The sequence below is a fragment of the Alexandromys fortis genome, unplaced genomic scaffold, assembly GCF_014885135.2.
Source record: "Alexandromys fortis isolate MF-2015 unplaced genomic scaffold, M_Fortis_MF-2015_v1.1 scaffold_15, whole genome shotgun sequence".
NCBI lineage: Eukaryota > Metazoa > Chordata > Mammalia > Rodentia > Cricetidae > Alexandromys > Alexandromys fortis.
The window spans coordinates 15,014,852-15,025,457 of NW_026067911.1; the positions used below are offsets into that span (position 1 = coordinate 15,014,852).

The 10,606-nt window shown below is 34.0% G+C and overlaps 1 pseudogene; it reads left to right on the forward strand.

Moving 5' to 3' along the window:
- The first annotated feature begins 4,450 nt into the window (after positions 1 to 4,450).
- LOC126499305 (28S ribosomal protein S33, mitochondrial-like) lies at positions 4,451 to 5,077 on the forward strand (annotated as a pseudogene).
- The last annotated feature ends 5,529 nt before the right edge of the window (positions 5,078 to 10,606 follow it).

Below are 10,606 nucleotides of genomic sequence, written 5' to 3' on the forward strand. Positions count from 1 at the left end.
TCCCACAAGTTTAGTAGAATATTGGTCTTGGGACTCTGTTTGCTGTCCAGATTTCTGAGTTAGAATGCACTATTAATAAATCAATGAAACAGAAACAAAAATACTTGTTCTAGGACAGAAAAAGATAAAAATATATGAAATAAATTTAGTCAAAAAATAAACTTTCAGAAAGCATTGGCAACATGTTCTGAGACACTGTGACTAAATGATTGTTCCTGTGAAATATAAGTACATCTATAGGTAATATAAAGGGGTGTGTGTGTGTGTGTGTGTGTGTGCACGTGAGAGTGTGTCTGTAATGACTAGTCATCACCCATGGAATATTTTTATAAGTTGACGCATGTCACTTGTATATCATCATCTAATAGATCATCTTCATTAATGGACATCAAAAATACTAAACGTTTAAAAGATGCATTTAAGGGAAAGTATAGACCATTCCTGGTATGAGAAGGAATGACTAAAATGTCAGGAGTCACAGTTAAATTAAGATGAAGGTTTTAACCTTTGTGAAATCATAGAATTATTAAGTCTGACTTCACAATAACACTCAGAGTTTTTTTTCCTCTTTTGTCTTGCCTCTCCTATATAATTTCAAACTTTTAAATATTTAAATATCATATTGTAGGTTATTAGGAGAAATTAAGAAGCAGGTGAAAAGAAAAGCTATTAATTTGATTTGAAACTTTAGAGGTAATAGGGGCTGAGGTCTTAGGAACCAGTGTTATGATTTATTGACATAAAATAACATCAGTGTTCATCCTTTCCATCTCTACAACACATATACAAAACATAATCACACAAACTCTCTGTCTCTCTGTCTCTGTTTCTGTCTCTCTCTGTGTGTCTCTCTCTCCCTCTCTCTTACACACACACACACACACACACACACACACACACACACACACACACTTGTAACTCTACCTCCAGGGGATCTTTACCTCTTTAGGCCAACGCAAGAACCCCTATATAAATGACATATATGCAAACCCCAACTCACACAAATAAATAAATAAAAATTAAAAGAAGCAAAAAACAGTTGTATGATGTTATGTGGGGAACCTTAAGACATTTTCTATTCTAGGTAAAAGGAAGATAAGAAATGAGAGAAAATCTTCATTTTAGCTTGAAAGCAATTGCAGCAAGATATAACAGGATATGGTTCTGGAGATGCCATGTATTTGGCAATGTTTTCACAAGAAAATTCAGCAGCAGTGCTCTAGCCCCTTCTGGGGTGAGGAATTCTAACTGCTAAGACACTCTTCATCCTTGGGTTTTAGACCAAATAAGTATAACCAAGTTAATTTAGATCCTGAGGTCTTGAGACTTAATTTTGGGAAAATGCCGCATTTGCAAATGACCCTTCTTTCAATGAATTATCGATGAAGTCAATATATAGATGATAGATATTCCATTTAAAAATATTGGGCCTATACTATCCAATAATTTGAAGTGTCATTTGGTTAGAGAATTTTTTAAGGGTACTGTGGAAAAATAAGTATGTTTACAAGAATAATAATTTAGAAATTAGTAATTCTCATTAGTATAGAATGATTACTAAGAACAACATAACCCAGAAACACTTGGTATTTTTTGTCATAACCAAATGTAGTCCATGTGTGTTCAATCTACATTTCCAATTTTCAATTATTACTTATTTCCTTATATGAGGAACTCAATCACTATTACTCGTATGTCTTTTTCTATTTATGTCAACTGAAAACTCAGGCATATTTTCAAAACCTTTTGCATCATCCACTATTTTTATGATATTATTGGTTAAGTATGAAGGGTGCTTCTAAAAGCCTCATGTGCTGATGGTTTGAAGTTAGGTTGGTGATGCCACCAACAAATGATTTAAACTTGAGGATGCTAACTCATCAATTATGTAACGCATCACTGTATTCATATGGAACGACCTAGTAAAGTATGGAGCCTTGGTGGAGAAAATAAGCCACCAACATATGTTTAGCAATTATAAACCTGTCTGTGGACTCTTTAGATGTTTTTGGAGGTTACAATATGAAGAGGATTCCCCTCGTGCCCTTCTGATTACTATCAGATGTTTCTGACTTGCTTCAAGTCTAAAGCAGCGAAATCTGCTGACCATTTTCCAGAACCTCTAAACCCTTCTCCTCCATGAAGTAGTTTGCTTTTGGCATTTTGATAGAGTGGGATAGTGACTAATACAAATAAGGATACATAAAACTATCTGTGTAATTGATCCCTTTACTTTCAGAACATAATACCCTTGAGCAAATCATCCATCTTCAATCCACACATTGTTAGCCCAGAGCTTGAAATCTCAGTGACCTGCTAATAGGAGCTAGCTTTATCTTCATGTTTTACTGATAAGGATTCGAATTTAGGAACGAACATAAACAAGTAACCTCACTTTGGTTTTGTATGTTTATTTTATATATGTGAATTTAAGTTGTCTATGAAACTTCAGAACCTTGGAGAAAATAATATTTCATACATGTTTTGCATTAAAAATGAACAGTTCTTACTGTGAGCTTTTATTCATCTTGGATTTTTAAATGTGTATTGGTTTATTTCAGTAATAATTCAAATTTCAGTATTTACTATTCCATGAAACATTAGCTTACCTAACTTCCTAGTAAAACATAAAAGTATGCTGGAGTGAGTCTTCTAACTTTTGAATTGAGTTAATTTACACTGTATTTGCTAAGATGAGAACCATTTTTGTTAAGCTCATTTGAGTTTAAAGCATTTCATAATAAAATAAACCTGAAAAATTCTGAGTTAGGGTTAGATCTGATAGCTTTATTACATTGAAATACTCTTTTTTATGTTTAACCTTCCTCATGTGTACTATCATAAAATATGATTCAATATTCAACACAAATGTAATTATTTAAATTTCTGTGTATTAAAAGCTTTAACTCCCTCTAAAGGCACCAGTGAGATATGAGGAAAAATGTAGGTGGCTACAGAAAAATATCAGGAGACAAAAATGAGCATTATCTGCTGAAGAGAAAAATGTGTAACTCCTTTGGAGATTTGTAGGACTATTTGATATAATCTGTATTGATTTCTGATGTTATGAAGCAAGAATTGAATTCTTAATAATACTTTTCAGAAGAAGTTTTCAGGTAGTATTGTTATTTCTTTGCAATTTATATCTGCATTTACAATATTTTATAGGTAGCAAATATTTTGCTTTGCCAAAAGTGTACATTATTTTTAAAGTTCGCTGGAAAGATTTTATAGTCTGGTTGATACCTTTGAATCTGCTATTAATCCACAGTCAGTGATAAGCAATTGTACTAATATTTCTCTGTGTATTCACAGCCTTTTATGCATGCTGTCAGTGGCTGGAGAAATGAAGATATGAATCAAATTGAAAAGGAAAGGGGTATTTAAAACATCTAGTGAATCACAGAGTGATATTAAGAAGATTTTTTTAATATAGGGTCTTTTTAGATGAGAATAGCTTATTTAAACATAGATACAAGAGTAATCAATAAATAGTGTAGTAGAGCACTTGACTATGGGAACAGAACGTGGACCATCTATATGTGTAATGATTATAAATTAGATTCATTAGATTGACTTTTTAAATTGGGATAGTTAAGACGGTAGATGGTTGTCCATTGAAGAGGCAGAAAGTCCAGTTACTGATAGTCCAAGAACCTAGATATCACAAGAGCAAAAATAAGATTGAGAACCTCTTAGGAAATACACTATTGGGTATCTCTTCTCAGTCCTTTTGCACATATACCCAATAGTGTATTTTCTAAGAGGGTCTCAATCTTATCAAGTTGACAAACAATACTAATCCTTGCACACTATGTAGGTAGGAAGACAGATAAATAGATTGGTAGATAGCTGACTAGGTAAATAATTCTATCTAGATGGATTGTTAGAGGATAACATTTATGTCAAAGCATAATAAGTAGTTTTTTTTTTAAAAAAAAATCTATTTTGGAGACAGATCTTGTTTAGAAGTAATTATTTTAAAAATAAAATTTTACTGTAGGCTCTAACCCAATTTTTCAGATAGCTTTATTTGTATATATACAATTCCTTGGGGTTTTGTGAAGACACAGAGAGCTCTTCTTCAATGACTGTACATGTTATTTTTTGAGACAGCATCTCTCAAGGAACCTGGAGCTCTCATACTGAACTGCACTAGTTTGTCAGTGAATCTCAGGGATCTTCCTCTCTCAACCTCCCCAGCACTTAGATTTCCAGTGTGGTAAACTTTTAACATGCATGCTGGAGACTGGAACTCAGGGCTTCACACTTTTGAGGCAAGAAATTACTCACTGAAACTAATTCACCATTCTGAAGGCATTGAATTGAAAATATGCATAAGTTCCTATGTCTATATGCCATGAACCCAACAAAGAAATATAATTGTGGAATTTTATGTGTAATTTCCAGGAGTTCTTAAGGTTTGACAAGAAGTAGTTCATCTTTTCCGGGACGCGCGCGAGCAAGGTCAGACGCAGGGAATCTTGTACCTCACGGCTTAAGAAATGGCTTCGCTTTCAGAATATGCACTGCGCATGTCTCGTCTAAGTGCCCGGATCTTTGGTGAAGTGGCCAGGCCTACCGATTCAAAGTCCATGAAAGTGGTGAATATGTTCAAGGAGCAGCCCTTGGCCAAAAAGAAAGAGACTTACGACTGGTATCCAAATCACAACACGTATTTTGCACTCGGGCACACTCCGTTTCCTTGGCCTCTACAGAGATGAGCATCAGGATTTTAAGGATGAGCAAAGACGTCTAAAGAAGCTCCGTGGAAAGGTGAAACCAAAGAAAGGAGAAGGGAAAAGAGCTACAGAAAAGAAATAGTACCAGCTTGTCAAGAAAGAAAATTTCTTCCTCAATGACTAAGAAAGTATATTTCATTATCTTTTCATATATTAGAGGAATGTGACCTTCCTCAGTAGACACAGTGTGTTCACATCCACTTCAGTTAAACTGTAACTGGTTTCTTGAAGATATTCTAATTCTTCAAAATTATACTTACTTTGGTTTTGTAATATGAAGTTTACCTAGTTCTCTAATGGAATGAATAAACTATTGTCTTGTGATTTGTTTAAAAAAAAAAGAAGTAGTTCATCTTTTATTCCCTCAATAAAAGACATGGGGAATGGAACTGTTTCTGTTGTTGACTAGGATTTACACAGTCCTACACACTGGCAAGGATTAAGGTGGCTGTTGAATAGTTGAAATAGGGAAGGTTGTAATGAAGCATGAACAGTATGGGAGCCACGACTCACCAGAAATCTGTAGTGACAGCAGGTTCTGTTTTGGGGACATATTATTCAATATGATATACTGTAGGAGATAATTCCAAAGTCCCACATTAATGCAAAGAAACACACATGATCCAAGGACTTATCCAGCAAAGCCTTGCTTAGTTTTCTTAACATGAGTAAATTTTTAGGAAGGGATAAAAAGAAGACTTAAAATTACCTATTTAGAAAATCTACCATAGAATATTAAAAATGAAAGGTAATATGACATATATCAATTATATTATTCGTTTTCTCTAAGCCAAGGACACCCATGCATACCAGTGTAGATTTATATTATACATTTACTCAAAATGCAACCCAATAAACTTTAATTTTTTTTGTTTGTTTGTTTGTTTTCAAGACATGGTTTCTCTGTAGCTTTGGAGCATGCTGTGGAACTTGTAGACCAGGCTGGCCTCAAACGCACAGAGATCTGCCTGCCTCTGTCTCCCAAGTGCTGGGATTAAAGGCACACACCACCACCGCTCAGCCCAAGAAACTTTAATTCTCCATATATCCGCATGGTTATGTATGCACACAAAGCTCTACCAAAGCATTGGTTTCTCTTTTCTTAACCTAAAATATTTTAAAATATTTTATATCTATGTATTCAAGTGTTTGGATGTGAACACTTGTGCATAGATGTCCACAGAGGTTAGAAGAGGGCATTGAATCACCTGGAGCTGGAGTTACAGATTCTTCTCGGTTGCCTGATGTAGGCGCTGGGAACTCACCTCCTGTTCTTCGCGAAAGCAGCAGATGCTCTTAATTGTCACAGCACCTCTACAGTCTGTAAAACAAATTTTGATTGTGATTTTTTTTAAAAAAATTTGAGCTGACATAATTGTCTTGTCAGAGATGTTTGAGTTAATATTGACATAAGAGACAGGATTTAAAAAAAAAGTCCAAGTCAATAGGTAAGGAGAAAAAAAGTAAAGAGACTTCTGTTACTTACTGATACTTTATGCACCTTGTAGACAATGCCAGCTACAAGTGGTTCAGAAAATGGAGTTACTAGAGTCCTGGGTGGGATACACAAAGTCACATAGTTATAAACCGCCAGTACAGAACAATGAAGAAACAAAAGAAGGAGATGAAAGAGGTAAATAAGGTGAAGACCAGCTACACATTTTCAAAACCAAGTGTGGTAATGAACTGTATGTAAAAGTGATCTTTCCCACTTCTGGGGGAAAAAGTCATTAACCATGGAGAACCTCAGGACATGTTTTCTTCCTCTGCTTTACAGATTGTGAGTCCTCAGATTTAGGGATTCAGCCTCGACAGAAACATTACTTGAGTGTTCCTGTTCTCACAGTTCCATGTGACAAAACTGGGGATACATACATATATTCACCTCAAATAGGGAGCACACAAGAGAGTAACATACTGACACCACTAAAGTTCACTTTGGTGAGCCAAAGTTTTATTGGAGTTACTTACAGAAATATGGGTAGAGGATTGTTCACAGGAGCAGAAATAAGCCCACACCAACATGAATGACAGTTCACAGAAATTAAGGATCTGGAGCAAACTTTATAGTCTGCAGGCAGCTTACAGTTTAAAGTATCTTTATACTTTTTACAGTATAAACTCGTCTAATCTGAAAGTCAAATTTTATAGCCCATTTCTCTGATGCCAATGGCAAGAAGATCACAAGAGCTTACTGGCTAACTAGTCTAGCCAATCAGTTACCAAGTTTAGTTAGAGAACCTAACTCAAGAAATAAGGTAGAAAAAAAAAATTGAGGAAGTTGTCCCAGTACCAGTTTCTAACATCCATTGTATCATGTGATTTACATTATTCTACATACAATGGCAAATTCATATCTGATTGGAATATATCAACTAAAATATTGATACAGTCAGTAAAAATACTATGCATATGTAAATAATAAACTATAAATATAAACCTAACAAACATAAATATAGATATGCAGACAGACTTAGAGTAAAGAGTTAAAGGAAAATTGGCTAACACTAATGGAAAGAAAAGGCTAGTATTAATATATAATCACACAGAAAGTAGAATTCAGGATTGGAATATGTCATATATCAATATGAATGTTACATTGCAAGATTTGCTTGACTGTCTCAAAAAACACAACAATGTATAATATACATGTACCTCACACAAGTATGAAAAAAATTCAAGAAACAAAAATGAATTAAACTGACAAACATTAGGTTAATAGAAAACCATACTTGTGGGAGTTGATGTCCATATCAGTAACTGATAGATCTGATTGATAAAGTCCTTGAGAGAAGAGATGAACTGATCAAGAACATCAGTCACCTTCTCTAAAACAATGTCATTGTAGACACTGTTTTCCTACAGATCTTTAGTCATATTTTAATAACTGTATCATCTAGAGTTGCTGTTTACATGAATCCCTGCAGGAACCAACGTGTGGGTTCTCATAGTCACATATCTGTCATCTCCTTATATTTACAAAATATTCAAACATTTTGAAGGTTCACAAAATTCTATTACATATCTCACAGACTTGTATTTCTGTCATAATAAAGTGATCCTTTCCATTTAAAAAAAGTCATTATAGAAAACAGCATCCAACAACAAAGGAACATACATTTTAAAGCTGACTAACAATTCACTGAAGTAAATCACATCTGATTCATAAAATACATCTTAATTTTAATAGTATAAAAATTATAACAATGTAGAATTTCACTACATGCTAGAATTAAAATAGAAGACAAGGAGAAAAAGCAACAACTAAATTCCAAAGTATCTAAGCATTGAATATGGACTTACAACACAGTATTCAAATAGAGTCTGTAGAGACATCTCAAATATGGGAGCAAAAGAAAATATAAATTTTCAAGAATTAGATACCAACAATGATTAACAATTTATATCATTGAAAGATATATTAAAAATTAAAAGATAAAATAAATATTCTAATTCCTCAATTTAAGAGCTTGATAATTAAAGAATACAAAAAAAAGGAATTTTAAAAGGTTACTTCAATTCAATTAAGGAAACTAATAAAGGAACCAAAACTGTTGCTTTTAAGAACAATAAAATTGGCAAGGATTTAGTCAGGTGAACAATGAAAGACACTATACACAAATTACAAATGTCAGAAATGAAAGTGGGGCAGTCACTGGAAAGAAGATAAAAGAGAAATATTATTGCCTTGTTGTTGGATTAAATGTACAAATTTCATGAAAAACACAGACCACCAAAGCTCATTCAATGAAGAATAAATAAGTTGAATGGAACTCTAGCTAATAAAGAAGCAGAATCAATATTTAATTACCTTATAAGAAAAAAAAGAAAGAAGAAAACACCAAGTTCTGTGTATTTATGGTAAATTTTACTTCATTGAAGGATGAAATGTTAAACATTCTCTCTGGTCTTCTGAGGAAATTAAGATTGGAAGGAATAACTTTCTAAATCATCTACAAGGCCAGCAATCACTCTCATAAAAACAACACCACCTCATTACAAGAAGGAATCATAGACCAGCATCTCTAATGAAAATAGAGGAAATTCTTTCTTAAATACTCAGTAATAGAACCCAACAATATATATTTAATTATATATAGTGATTAACAGATTTCTCCCATATGTATGATAGTGGCAGATATATGATTTATGCCACATAAGCCACGGAATTCTTGGAACCTGCAGGACCCGAGATAGGAAAAAGTATTTTTCCCAGAAGCTTTAGAAAGAGAAGCCCTGCTGCCATCTTGATTTCAGATCTCATTCTTCTGACATTTCATCTGTATTAAACCAGTAAATTCATGGGAGATCATTAAAGCAAACATAAGACAATAACATTTAATCTACTAATCTAATTCAATAGTTAATTCCTTTGGTAGGGACCTATAATGTGTTAAAGAATCTTGATGGATTGTCAATCCAGTCTATGAAGGTACATTCTTTTGGAATATCTGTTAGATATAGAGGAAAAACATGATTTTTTTGGAACTGAGGGAAGATTCTTAGAAGACAGCCCAAACCTTGTTACCCTTTGTACAACTTAAAAAGCTATTGATCTTAGGTTTCATTACAATCCTTCAATTTTAGATCAATGAGCTAATTTAAGCCCACAGGATATTTTAAGCCAAAGACACTATAAGATCAACTTTAGGTTTTGACCTGTCCAAAAAAAATCAAATTTCTTATTCAGACTGGATGTAAGTGAGGATAGCGTGAGAGATATACTTTAGAATCACCAATAGGGACTTAGAGGAAAGATGATGTGTATAGAAGGCAGAATAGAAAAATGGAAGAAACCTCAGAGCTTTGGACAGATCGCCCTGTGGACCCATGCTTCTGGCACTTTGAAATTCACTTCTTCAGTGAGAAACATTGTTTGTATCATTTAGTTCCTCTTGTTGACTTGTTCTCAACTAGGCTGCAAGAAAAAAGAGACTCTTGGAGGAGAAGTGTTTGGAACATGAACAGGGTTTTCAGCTTATGTTCTGCATTCCCAGACAATTACCAGGGTTTCTCTTAGCCCTCTTGAAGGGTTTCAAACACACCTAGAGACAGGGTGGCTAAAATTACAGGCACTGACTTCTCACATTTCTAGATTTGAAAAATTTAAGATTAATACGCCAACCAACTTGCTTCTTGGTGAGATTTTTATGTTCGGTTTGAAGCCCCCTTTGTGTATCCTTAAGGTGGAGAGAAAGATAATCTACAAAATGTGCCATTTCATCATAGTGACATTCCATCCAGATAACTCTTTTCCAATGAGCTAATTACCCACATAGGCCCAACATTATATAACATCTCACAGGATTAGAGTTTCCATGTGTGACTGCACGGTAGTACATAAACATTCAAGCTGAGCAGACCTGTAATACATGCTCTTGGATGAAATTTAGAATATGAAACTGTGAATGACTTCTATTGCTTAGTGCTGAAAATCGAAACTTCAAGAAGAGTTGTTGTAAAGATAAAAAACAAACTATTCCCTCAGACAGGGAATGGGAGAACTCATCAATATTTACCATCTATTCAAAACTAGTGAGACTGATTTCACCACATTGAGTTAATTGTCATATACTGGGATTCAAGAAAAAAAATAACAAAAGGATTTTCACGCTAAGAACTGTCTTTTGTTTTTATTGCCTGTGGGAAATGAGCTTTAAAGATCTATTTAGTCATCATTCAAACAGAGTGTTGGAAAAGTAGTTTGAACAGATGGTAGAAAGAAGGAGAAAATTTCATCAGGGCACATATCCATTCTTAAATTTTACAGGAGCTCATTATTTCACACTTATGTGCCCCTTCAAAAGAGACTTAAGCAGGTTTGACAACATCTTTTGCAAAATAAATGGTCTTCAATTGTAACG